This window comes from Bacillus rossius (genome assembly GCF_032445375.1).
Source record: "Bacillus rossius redtenbacheri isolate Brsri chromosome 4 unlocalized genomic scaffold, Brsri_v3 Brsri_v3_scf4_1, whole genome shotgun sequence".
Classification (NCBI taxonomy): Eukaryota; Metazoa; Arthropoda; class Insecta; order Phasmatodea; family Bacillidae; genus Bacillus; species Bacillus rossius.
The window spans coordinates 25,849,489-25,863,102 of NW_026962010.1; the positions used below are offsets into that span (position 1 = coordinate 25,849,489).

Here is a 13,614-nt window from a genome sequence, read left to right on the forward strand (position 1 = left end):
TATACATCTTCGTAATTTTACTTCAGTACCATTGATCAGGAAAATTTTTTAAAATTTTAATCAGTCCATTTGTACGTTATAGACACATGAATATTGTAAAAATATGACTAAACTTCAATATTGGTACATAAAAATATGAAGATACTGATAGTTAATCACATTCCAAAACCAATCATATGTTCTCCACAGAAATGCTCTTCAAATGTTCACAGGTTGGTACCAGACATGTGTACATTTACCAAAGTATGCCTTGTAGTTAATAGGTTCCTATGTATATACAATATTTTAGAAATAATATAAAAGCTGACATGTAATGGTATAATTATTTATAGAAATTTCTTCATATACTACATTATATGTTATGTATAGTATATTGGGATTGAATCTTTGAATACTGTGCTGATTTTTTCTTTTTATCGTTGTAAACATTTAAACATGTTAACATGTTTGTACTCATTTTTGTCTCATAGTTATGTTTTCTTTGTCATGTAAATAAGAATACAGTAAAACCTCGCTCGTACGGCCCCCGGTTCGTACGTACACCTCGCTCGTACATACAGATTTTCAGAAAACGTGAAAAATGAGGCAAAAAATAAAAAATAAATATGAAAAGTGTAAGGAATACGTTAAAGTTTATTAAAATACAGTTGCAACCTGCAGCGTTTATAACAAATACGGGCTACATATACATTGCGTCACAGTAAAAAATAAAAAAATGCCCTCAAATTGATGGAAATTTACTGTCAATAGCACGCCGTATGCAGAGAAAGGTCATTGTACTCGGTCAGCTGCTGTTACGGCGCAGCTTAGCCGCCGGCTGGCTCTCTAAGCTGCGCATACACAGTATAACTCACTCTACGCTCCGCCCAGACTCGTGACCTTTCATCAACAGCCAGCCAATAGAAGCGAGCGTAGCGGAAAAAAAATAAAAGCTCCACCTTCCGTGTACCAGTTTTGACCAGTTCTAATACCAGTTTATTGGTATACGCACCAGTTTTCTCGCTGCGTGACATGTTCAAGTTTACGTTCATCGTGATGTCTTGATACCAATAATTAATTATTTACGATCCCCAGAAATAAATGGTTCGTTTAAAAAATATGCGTCAACTGTACAATACATCCGAAATTATAAAATACGTATAAAACTACAGTTACCAAGACTCCGCTCATTTTATCTTGTGAAGTTCATATCTCGTACCAGTATTTCGGCTAAGTTGTGACATAAATACAGTATCAGAACTTACAAGCAGCTACGTAATATAATATTCCCGACAGTAACGTTTATACATTCGTGAGTTTACGCAGGGGGGTGACACTTCATAGGGCATAGCAATAGCATTTTTCTAGTTGCTATACAGTTTTATCCAACATCTGAGCACAAAAATTATAATCAAAATACCACGTTGATTAAATAATTATTACATTTGTTTTAACATTTTATCAAATTTATGGCATAAATTGGTATTGTTGAAATGAAAATAATATATTTACTTAAAAAAAAAATAAACAAATTTTCGTTGGCATGTTGAACCACTTGTTTATCCAACAACACCATAATTAATGGCGTCGGCGTTGAATTAAGCAATATTAGGTTTAATAAAAAATTATTAAGGAAATTTTGTTTTAATCATGTTGAAATAGTAATCTCGTTAAATAATATCAATGATTTCATGAAATACTTTATAAATCACTGTTATGAAACATGCCTGATTCGGCTACGTGACTGGTACAACAAGAGAAGAGCTAATAATAATAAACTTTACTTCAAGTTTCCACTTGACGAAATTAAGTATGTGTAAATTATTAAAACGAAACAAAATAAAAGTTTTGTATAATTAAAATAGTGATGAGCATTTTTTTTTCATGCCCTACAGAATTTCCTCTTTTTAGGTAGTGTGTAGTCGCACATTGAGGACAAGCACACAATACATTAATACTTAGGCACTGTTCTAAATGTCAATGAGTCTCAAATTCTGATCAAACTTGCTGCTTATGTACTTTAATTAGTCTAAATGTTTTGTAAGAATTTTATTTTGTGGTCGAGAGGGAGGTGTGGGTAAAAATTTTGTATTGCGTATCCAAGTCTATCCCTTGATACTAATGGCATGATCCTGAATACATTGATCCTGTGGTAATGATGCTTGCTGTTTTAACATTAATTAAAACAGCAAGCATCATGTGCCACCGGATAAATCATACATGATCATGTCAACAGGATCAAGGGATAAACTTGGATAAGTAACACGGAACAATTGCCGAGGTGAGGGTTGCAATAAAATGAAGTGTCTTTTAAATTTTTATGTTGAAATTAAGGTTTTTTTTCCCTTAACAATTGCTATACACCTATCTTCAAGAAGTGAAGATACGAGAAAGATTTGTACTTCACTTAATCCATAAAGAATTAGATGCAATTGGTAACAGCTTAATTTCAGTTATTGTGGGAAAATTGTACATCTTAGGCAGTTTAATGTGCCAGAAATACACATTGCCTGTGTTAATGATTAAATACTTCTGCACGTTTTTTTATGAATTAGTTTTGTTTGCGAATTGTAATGCAATTCGGTAGGTACCTACGAAAATCCTTACCTTAACTTTAATCAATGTGATTCTACTAGAACAGAAATTATTTCTTAGACATAAAAAAGGCAGCAATTTATTATAATCGGAAAATATGTTACATGTTATGCATTTTAACAAATGTTATGCTTCGTAAACAAAACATTTTTAACAGAAATGAGGTTAAGGCAAACACTGTCCCGAAGGTAAGAAATTTACTTATTGTTCTAAAAATATTGCTCTCCTAAATCATTATATGTTTCGTTTACCGATATTTAGTTAAATGATTTGCTTATAAGGGAAAAAAATAAAATCAATATTTTTATAAATGTTAATGCATGCACGAAACAAGTCACAAGCTCGCCAACATTCAGTTGAAGCTGCAAATTTCCCTACTATTCAAATTAGTGTTTTAAGCATATTAACTGCAAATTGTACTTTCTAGGATCAATGTTGTATTTAAATTAAAATAATTTGAATCGTAAATCTTACTCCAGAAGGTACTTTATCTCGGTTTTAAGCCATTGCAACTTCGTTTTAATGTTTGTCAAGTTTGCGTTTTTGTATAGCAACTAGGGCATTTCTGAATAAAAAAAACATAGAACTGCAATAGCATTGAGTGTCCACTCTGTACTAGTACTTTATTAGTCTATGAATTTACGTTTTTCCCTCGTGCATTTTAGGTTGTATCCTGCTATAATTACTCGGACTTTTACACGCCTAGGTTTAAATTATTACATGTTTAGAATTAAAAGCAACTTTTCATTTTATAAAATATGTAAATTTTGCGATTTAAAATGTTCATTGCCGACTATAAACGTTACGTTTTTCACGATGTTTTTAGGCCTACTAGCTAATCTTATCTACACTTAAATTTCTACATTTTTTTTTTATTTAAGCAAATATTTTGTGTGTTAATTATTATTTTATTGATATAAAATATAAAAATAAAATGTAAACACGGGGCTTACAACACTGCCTTCAGTGTCGAGTTTTTTTATTTTTGCGTTTGATTAGCTCAAGTGTTGTTTCTGCACGAATAGGATATAATTTTGGTCGAAAATACAGCAGCACAGCACGGCAGGGCAGGTCTTTTCCCGTGGCAGCAGGACACGGCAACGGTACTTCATTTCCCGCGGCAGCGGTGGAAAAAATGTTGGGGGGGCGGGGGGGGGGGGGGAGATTGCCACAAATGGACGTAATTTGGCCTCGCTGGTTAGTAAGTACAAGTCGGTCGTAAGGACAAATTTTGGAGAACCGTGAGTGTACAGGGTGGCGACCAACCGGGAAAACCGGGAAAAGTCAGGGAATTTTGCCAGCAGGGAAAAGTCATGAAATTTTGCAAATAGTCAGGGAAAAAATTAAATCTTGTCTAAAGTTCCTGCTGCAGCATTTTACAGCTTAATATTATTCATAGTCTTTGTTAATTTGTTAAGTGTATGTAGCGATTATTATTAACTGAAATTCTGAATACTATATTTTATACGAAGTTTGTTTAATGAAGCCATTTTGATGTCGTGGGTCCATGAAAAACTCTGCTGTGTTTGCATTGCTGATAACAGCTGGCTGGCGTGCGCGCGCATGCATTGTATTGCCACCATAGTCATGGTACGTGTACCAAATTATTCTATGTTTACTAGTTTTATAGCTCATAGTACACCGAGATGACCGAGATAGTTTTATTTTTGTTTCTCGTATTATTGGCAACTGTGGTACAAGTACACGAACGTTTTGGGATGAAAACGTAAGTGCTTTTTTTTGTTGCCAGTCGTGTTTTTTTTGTTGCCAGTCGTGTTGTGTAGTGCTTCTCTACGTTTTACTTTTCAGATGTACTATTTATTTTATTTTGCTGTCCTCTTTGTGTAAACGTTTTGAATAGTGGCGTGTACATTTTTTCAGTATTATTTAGTTAGCTAGTCGGGCTTTGTTCTGAAGATAAAAAGGAGAGAATATAAGTAGTAGACAAAGATGGGGAAAAAAATGTGCGCGGGATCAGATATGAACGTGTGGGCTTGGGGAGAATATTGCCGTTGCTGAAAGCTAAGCGTAAAGGTGATTAATGAGTTAAAGTGTTTATTCGGTTATATTCAAATTTTTAGACCATTATTTTTATGGAGTAAAACATTTTTTTAATGAATTCCAATACAGGATAAGAAAAGTGAAAGGTAAATATTAAGAGTAGCTAATCATTAGACTTGCGCATAATAGTTCGCGACCGGGAGCGCTCCTATTAAAAACGTTTACACAAAGAGGACAGCAAAATAAAATTAATAGTACATCTGAAAAGTAAAACGTAGAGAAGCACTACACGACTGGGAACAAAAAAAAAAAAAAAAAAAAACACACACACACACGTGCGAACTAGGTCACTCTTTTAGTTCGTCCGCTCCCATCTCGAATTCAAAGAAGACAGGTCACAGATAGTTCGTTCGCTTTGCTACCGCTACTGCTGGCGATCTTCTTTGTATGTTATAGTAGTTATTTTTTATAATGATCAGTGTTGTGAACGCCTGGACTATTATCCTTTTTTTGGTTTATTATTATTCAAATGACTAAATAAAACAATAATTTACATAATTGGGTAAAATGGCATTATATAACAGTTGTTTTTAATCTTCACTTAACATATAATATAATCAAAAACTTTTAATTTATAAAAGGATTTATTTTATAGCTTGTTAAAGTAATATTATTTATAAAATGTGTTTATTTTAGTGAATAAAATTCAGTTTTATAAATATACAAATGTTAATTTTTTTTAAGTTTTAGAAATAATCAACAAAAAATGCTTTATTATTTACAGGCAACAAAATTATGTACATTATTAAGAAAAAAGACCTTTACTCTTTTAATTTGTTACCTTACAAATAGACATAGAAAAACTAATAAAAACTCTTAAGTAAGATTGTTTGCTAATATTGCTTAAGAATGTGTATGTTCATTAGTACCTATATATAATTCACTAAATATTAGTAAGTTCATCATCACTTAACATACACTATAATCGAAAAATTTTAATTTCTAAAAGCTATTATTGTTTGTCTGATTTTGTTTTGACATATATTTGTGTATGTTATCTGATAAGTTAGTTATAATATGTAAAAATAAGAAGGTTTCACGCTCAAAAAAATTTATGAGATTGTTAGGCATGGTCAGGGAATAAAAATGATTTTCCTGGAAAAGTCAGGGAAAAGTCAGGAAATTTATTCTTTACAGTTTGGTAGCCACCCTGGTGCACGTAGAATCGAGGTTTCACTGTAATTATATTTTTCTTTCATGTATTTAAGTACTGAGTTTTGCGTAGTGCGATGACCCAGGCTTATTCCATAGCATATCAGTTGCTATTGATGTTTGGGATTTTTTTCTTCTCCTGCTGTATATTTATTCGAGATTTATTTTTCCAATTATTACTGATTTCACTTCACTGCACTCGTTAGCTATGATCTTCGCGTATTAACTCTCTCGCCAAGTAGGAAGCAAGGTCCCTTAGTCATTCTTCCTAGTCTAGATGCTCGCTGGCAAGCAATTTTGAAAGAAACATAACTTAAGTGTTGGGCTTTGGATTGAGAAAACGTCCTCTGTGCGTGTGGCGGTCCCTCGGTCTAGGGATTTCGCGCAAAGAACGAGAAGGTACGTGGCTACCGCAATTTATGTAGCTTTGCAAGTATTAAGTCAAGGAAGTCCAGGTTTTTACCATACGGACCATAGGGAGTCTTGTATCGATTCAAGAAGCAAATGCAACTGCTAATAATTGAACATTTAACTTGCACATAATGCGGATGTTCAGTAGCTTAGAATTTCAAAGAAATCAGTTGAAAGCCTAATGCTTGGATACGAGGAGGGAGGCCATAGCATGGCAAGGATTGAGGAATGGTATTTGATGACATAATAACATAATATCAGATTATTAAATTGGCGTTTAATTAGGCCAAAAAAAAAGATTAATACTGATAAACACGTGAACAATAACTGTGAGACAGGAAAACCAATTAGGTTAACAAAGACGTTTCATATCCAGAATCCATTTAAATTGACAATGAACACAACGAATATTTCAAGTGAACGAGCCATTATCAAGGCCACAAAGAGAACAAGTTACAAGTTACGCCAGCGAAACAGTGCGCGGTCCCATTACGGACCATCAAAAGGGGGCATCACGTCCATACAAGGTAGACGCGTTGAAAACAACAAGATTACAACAAAGTCATTTTGTAGGGAAAACCTACTACATAATGCGCACAAGTTAAGTTACATTCTAAAATAAATAATGTGGCGTTTTACGTACGTCGACGTCTCAGGGGAGAACAGTTGCAAAGAAAAAGTTGAAAGTGAAGTTAAATTATTCAAGTAAATCCAAACATAATTTTCTAGGTGGCGACTGAAAGGGAATTTAAACAAAACAGACAAGAATTTACATAAGCTTAAATTAGGGCAAGGGCCACCGCCTCACTCCAACCAAACCAAACTTACATTTTTCCCCCCGAGGTCGCTCTCGCACGTCGTACAAATTAAGCTACATGCTGGATTACAAAGAATATGCAGCTACTCGAGCTACCGAAAGAGACCAGCCAACAAATTTAACAAGACAAGCCCAAATTACACTTTGACAGCCGTTTAAATAGATTAGGTGCGGCACAGCGCGCATGCGCCAACCCGAGGAGGGGAGGCGAGGAGCAAGCAAACACACACTGGGAGAGGGAAGGAGGGAGGGAGGGGACGAAGTGCCAACGCCCGCGCTACGCGCGGAGTTTAAACGTAGCGGCGAACCAGACGCTACAACTCCCCTGCCCTTGAACAACTGTACCCGCCGCCCTCGCCAGCACCACCACAATGTCAATTTCAGTGTCAAATAGGTTACAAAATACTTGAAGTGTCCACGAAAAGGTTTGACTGCCAGTCCAAACTAATAATTTTTAAACATGTACACATACAGTACAAAATACACGTGATTATATACGCCAAATACATAGGCCAAGGTTTCTTGAATGATTACAAAGTCCAGTTACATGGACAGAAGACATCTTCAGCGCTGAAGATTAATCTTGAATTTTGCAGGACGTCCCAAGAAAGTTCATGTTCATACGTGGATTCGAGCACCAAAGTTCGTGAGTCGACAGGCCGACGCGCCTCCGGACACGGCAACATTAGGCGTCCCCAAAGCTGCAAACGACCAGAAGCCTGGCTGACTCGGCTCTGCACCTCGCACCCCTGTCGAGCGAGTTGCTTGCTCACAGGGGCGAGGACTTCCAGTTGCAACCACGTACGTCCAGCTGACTCGTTTCTTCACGTCGCACCCCTGTCGAGCGAGTTGCTTGCTCACAGCGGCGAGGACTTCCTTTACGACCGCGTGCGTCGAGCGGACTCGTTCACGGCCTGTGTCGTGGCTCCAGACGAGCGAGACGAGGGTCGCACGCCAGCACGTCGGCACGCCAGCACCGCAGAGTAGATGGCCGATCGCTTAGCCAGGCACAGCATCGAGCATACTGTGGCAACTCGTAGAAAGCTCCTCAGGGCGGGCCTCTGCCCTTAGAGCCTGCGAAAGTGCCGCACAGCAACATGCGTACGCGGCGTTCCGGATGGCTCGCAATGATGCAGTCACAAACTCAGGCGGCAGAAGAGGCGGGCGGCCTCGTAGACGCAGCGGCGAACGGGCGCACAGCGGCGCAAATCCTCTTGTGGGCGTGGCTTTTGTGATGTGGAAAGGGGGGAGGGGGAAACGATAACCAAACAAGCTGAAAACAAAAAAAAACACAAGGCGAACGCCAAAAGAACTGCAGACCATCCAGGCTACACATTAAATTTCTTTAGATGCCCAACATGGGCTTTTTTGAATTTCTTAGAGCCAGCAGCACTATGCAACAAAACAGTGTTGTCACCTAAAAATCTATTAATGACGTACGGACCATCGTATGGAGGAATTAATTTAGAATTTATGTTATCAACCAAACTAGGCAACAAAAAATTCTTAACCAACACAAGATCTCCAATTACAAAACGATGAGGTTTCCGGGAAGCGTTATACAAATTTGCCACGGCTTGACGCGCCTTCATGAGGTTACACGCCACACTGTCAAGCACGGCCTCCAGTGACTTGTCATCAGAGGTGGATTCCAGTGGCGGCAGTCCCCACAGGTTAAGGAGGGGGTGGGTCAACTCACTACCTAGGAATGGGATCGAAGGAGGGAATCAAGTGGCGTAATGAACAGCTGAATTAAGCCCTACATTAATAAAATCCAGATCACTATCCCATAGCGACTGATCATCCCTGTAGAAAGCTGTAAGAATACCCTTAAGCACTTTGTTTACACGCTCAGATTGATTTCCCTGGGGACAGTAAGGACTGCTGTAAATGGGCTTAATGGCCCATTGAAAACACATTTCTTTAAACTGTACTGAACGGAAATAGCGTGCGTTATCACACGTTTTCATGGCAGGCGCACCAAAAAATTTCCACACCTGGTATCGTAAGGCTCTAACAATACTAACGGCTTTCATATTTTTTAAGGGAATGAGTAACCCAAATTTAGAAAAAAATGTCCAAGATGACCAAAATAGAATTATTACCCTTTTTTGAACGTGTTAGAGGACCAAAAATGTCAATGTGAAGCACATGCCAGGGGGCGACAGGAGCATCAGTGTAATACAAGCAGACTTTGGCACACTGCGGGGGCTTCGAGACTTGACAATTTCGACAAGATCGCACGTGTTTCTGAACATCAGCTCGCAATTCAGGCCAAGCTAAATGCGCGCTAATTTAACGAAAAGTTTTGTCGCTGCCCAACAAGGAGTCGTGAAAGTATTTCAACACCATAGGGCGGAGAGAGGCGGGAACAACAGCCTTCTTTTGCCTACTGGATCTCCCGGTATAATACACTACACCCTGTTCCTCAATGTATGGCACGGCTTTACCGGCACTCAAATCCTTACGGATTTGAATGCACAACAGATCCTCCTGTTGACATTGATGAATGCTAAGAAATGACTTGGGAAATACTTTACAAACAGCGGCACAAATCGGCTTTGTTTCAGCCGCAGACGAAACACGTGTGTCAAACTCATCCGGGGAGAACATTCGCGAAAGCGCATCAGCCACTACATTATCACTACCCTTAATGTGATGTAATTTAAATTTAAAACGAGACAACCTCAACACCCAGCGCCCGAGCTTACCGAGCTAGTTCGGATGGTTAAAGAGCCAGCTGAGCGCCTGATTGTCCGTGAACAAATCAAATTCGTGACAATCAAGATAAGACGCGAACTTCTCGACGCCAAACAAACACGCCAAGGCTTCCTTCTCGTATGTACCCAGACATCGTTCCCGTCAGTAAGTGTTCTACTGGCATAGGCGATAGGTAGAGTCAAGATTTTGTGGTGTTATTTTAAGACAAATTTCGGTGTAAAGAAATAAAGATTTCGGTGTTATATGGTTTTATTTTTTTGCTCAAAATACCCACGGCAAAATTTTCTTGCTTTTCTGTACGACATGCAAATTTATTAAAACAAATATTAATAAACACTAAAACCTCATGATCTAATTACAATTAAGTTCATTTGCAAATTCATAGATAATTAAGTTCATTTGCAAATTCATAAATTCAAACTTTTAAATTAAATAACTACTAAAATTTCACGACTTAATTACAATCACATACCTACACTACAAAATTACACAATTAAGTAGTGATGCACCGATATGACTTTACCGATTACCGATTCGATTACCGATTATGAGAGCAATAATCGGCAGATACCGATTCAGTTACCGATTATAATGAAGAAATTTTTTAAATGTAATAATGCACACAAAAATTTTTATTCCCATGTGAATTTAATAACAAGATTAGGTAAAATCGAGAATACAGTTATAATTACAGTATAAAAATATATAAAATACACTATTAAGTCATTGCAAAGTGTAAATTAAATTAACTTCTATTTATATTTGTTATTGTAAACAACTGGAACTACAGTCTAATAATTGTAATTTACAATGGGTAAGTTTTTGTTGCGGAAAACTAGCATTATTACTATCACATAAGGTTGCATCAAGAAATTACCGTTTAACATGTAAACATGCTGCTTTATTTTGTTCACTTGAGTTTATAGAAAAATGTTTCCACACTTCACTTTTTTTCTCCCTACTCGCCATCTCACTATAAATATATAAAAATGGCTAAAAACCAATTCTAGCACATGTGATTTTATTTATGTTGACTGAATATATAAAATTATAAATACTTTTTCACTTTTCACGTCATACAAATAACAAACGGATAATGTTACCAAAGACGCCCATAACGAGTTTGTAAAACGCAGTGATAAAAACTAGAAGGTATCGGGACCACGATTTTAAACCGCTACTACGACTCGAAAAGATCGATTGTCATAGAATCCACTGCAACTGTTTGTGGTATTTTGATTGCGTGCCATCTATTTTACGTCTCTGGCTATAGGTAATGTACAAGGCCACTAAACAAAAGACGAAACGTAAATAAACGTGTAGGAAAAATGTCTTTTTTATTGTTCGAGGCAATGAGATTTATAAACTTAACGAAATATCTTTATTTATGATATGACGGAGTTAGATGAATTTTTTAATATATACAAATATTACCGTATTTCATCCTAAAATGCGTAACAAAATATTACACGGTAAAAACCTACTTAATTACGCCGGGACGTAAATAATCGGCAAAGTAATCGTTAAGATAATCGGAGATTACGATTAATCGGTAAGTACCCATAATCGCCGATTACGATTCATCGGTATCCGCATCGGTGCACCACTACAATTAAGCACTTCCAAAGTTACTATTAAGACGGTTTTATTGAAATGCTATCATAGTTAAATTTTCTGCATTTTCTGGAGTGAGACGTTGTTTTCTGTCACTAACTACCAGTGAGTACCTGGAAAATGAACGTTTTGCATCAACATTTGATGTTGGGAACCAGATTGCCCTTAAACTGGCTTGAGCAAATTCACTGTAGTCCCCTTTAAGGGAGCAAAGTACCTTTGCAACATCAATTTGGCTTGTTTCTGTCAATGAAAGTTCATCCTCAATTATTTTTTGAAAGCAACATAGCCATGTATGAATGTATCAATGGGAAGATGGGAAACAGAAGGCAAGTTATGCAGAGACTTCTGTAGGTTTGCATCTTCTATGCTAACCCTACTCACATTTCTTGGGTTGAACCGCAAATTAATGGCATTAAAGACTTAGGCAAGGATGTCGTTTAACAGATGAGTTTTGCCTCAAACGCTTATGTTTCTCACTCGCGACATGTTTCACAAGCGTATCGCGTCTCTCGTAGTCTAGCCTGCAGTTACAGAATTTGCACATTAACATTTTATCACTGATATAAAATCCTTCACTGGAAAATTCTTTCGATCGGTCACTGGCAGAAACCTTAGTTTTAGGCATTATCAAAAAAATTTTAATCACATAGGAAGAATTTAACCTCTCAATACGCAAAAACTTGCCGTGCTGGAAAGATCAAAACGATGGAGAATAGATGCAAATACAAACGCATACCGAATACCAACATACGTACGTGAAAATTAATACCGACATAAACATGTACTATTTATTATTTACAATCGTTACGTTAAGCAGGGTTAATTTTATTTTCGTAGCCTACGTACTTTATTTTAAATAAACAGTAAAAGCAATGCGCTTTAGTGTGTAATATTTTAATGATTAAAAACGTAATCTTAGAAAAACATATTTTGGACGTTTGTTATGTTTGTATTTACAGAAAGTGGACGGCGGCCATTGTATCATAGTTATCAACATCTTAAATTATAATGGTACACAAGATTACCGTTTAAAAAAATATTACGTTAATTCCGAGACTTCATTTTAAAATCTATAATGAATCACCGTCGCATATCATATATATGGCTGCTAGTTACTGTAAGAAATATTTGATTGTGCTGAAGGTAGTGAATTGTCCTTACAGAATGGAAAAAAAAAAAAAACGTAAATAATCAGGATAGACGAACTTTCGTGACATATCGCGGATTTCGCACAATTTCGTTTTATTTCGTTTTTTCAAGCGGTTTTCGGTGTTATTTCGTTTTATCGCGCATTACCATATAATCGTGGCTCTAGCGATAGGGCGTAACCTATCGTTTTCAATGTGCCCAAGGACGGCACCTACCGCGATGCTTGACGCATCTACCTGAAGGGCGAACCTGCGTTGAAAATCAGGAAGAACCAAGACAGGGGGAGAAGACACCAAGGCCTTATGACCGTCAAAGGCCTTGCGTCGAGCGTCGCCCCACTCGAAAACAACATTCTTTTTACGCAACTTATTAAGCGGACTACAGACCGCAGCGTAATCGGGAATGAAACGAGCGTAATATCCCGTCATGCGCAGAAATCTTTGAACTCCTCTGACGTTCCTAGGAGGAGGGAAATTTACAATAGGGGAAACTTTATTGGGATCCATGATCAATTTACCTTTAGAAATGATGTAACCTAAAAATTTCACGTAATCTTTTCCCAAGTGAATCTTATCGGGATTTACTGTTAAATTAGCGGCTCTGAGGCGGTCAAACACCTACACAAATGTTGTTTGTGCTGCTCCATATTAGCACTGTAGACGATAATATCGTCAATGTAATTAAAGACTGATTTATATTTCAAGTCGCCGAGAATGTGATCTAGCACTTGGCTCATCGCCTGGCCTACCAAAAGACACACCCATAGGCACTTGATTGAATTGAAATTGCCCCCAAGGGGTAGAAAATGCAGTATATTTGCGACAGTCCGGATGTAAGAGACATTGGTGGAAGCTAGCATTTAAATCAATAACAGAAAATATGGCAGCATTACCGAGGTGTTGGAGGGCGCTCTCTACAGTAGGCAACTCGTAGCCGTCCTCTTTAATCTTATCATTGAGTTCTTTGTAGTTATGAACCAGCCAAAATTCACCAGCCTTCTTAGGGACTAAAAAAGACGGTGAACTAAAATCGGAAACAGAGGGAGCAATGACTCCTGCATCTAAGAGACGATCAATGATATTTTTCAATTTTTGCAATTTGGGAGGTGAATT

General features: G+C 37.2%; 1 protein-coding gene across 1 annotated transcript in view; it reads left to right on the top strand.

Annotated features, from left to right (window-relative positions):
* Positions 1-13,614, top strand: part of LOC134541559 (exonuclease 3'-5' domain-containing protein 2) — a 106,703-nt gene that overhangs the window by 74,350 nt on the left and 18,739 nt on the right. The gene's annotated exons all lie outside the window — the stretch shown is intronic.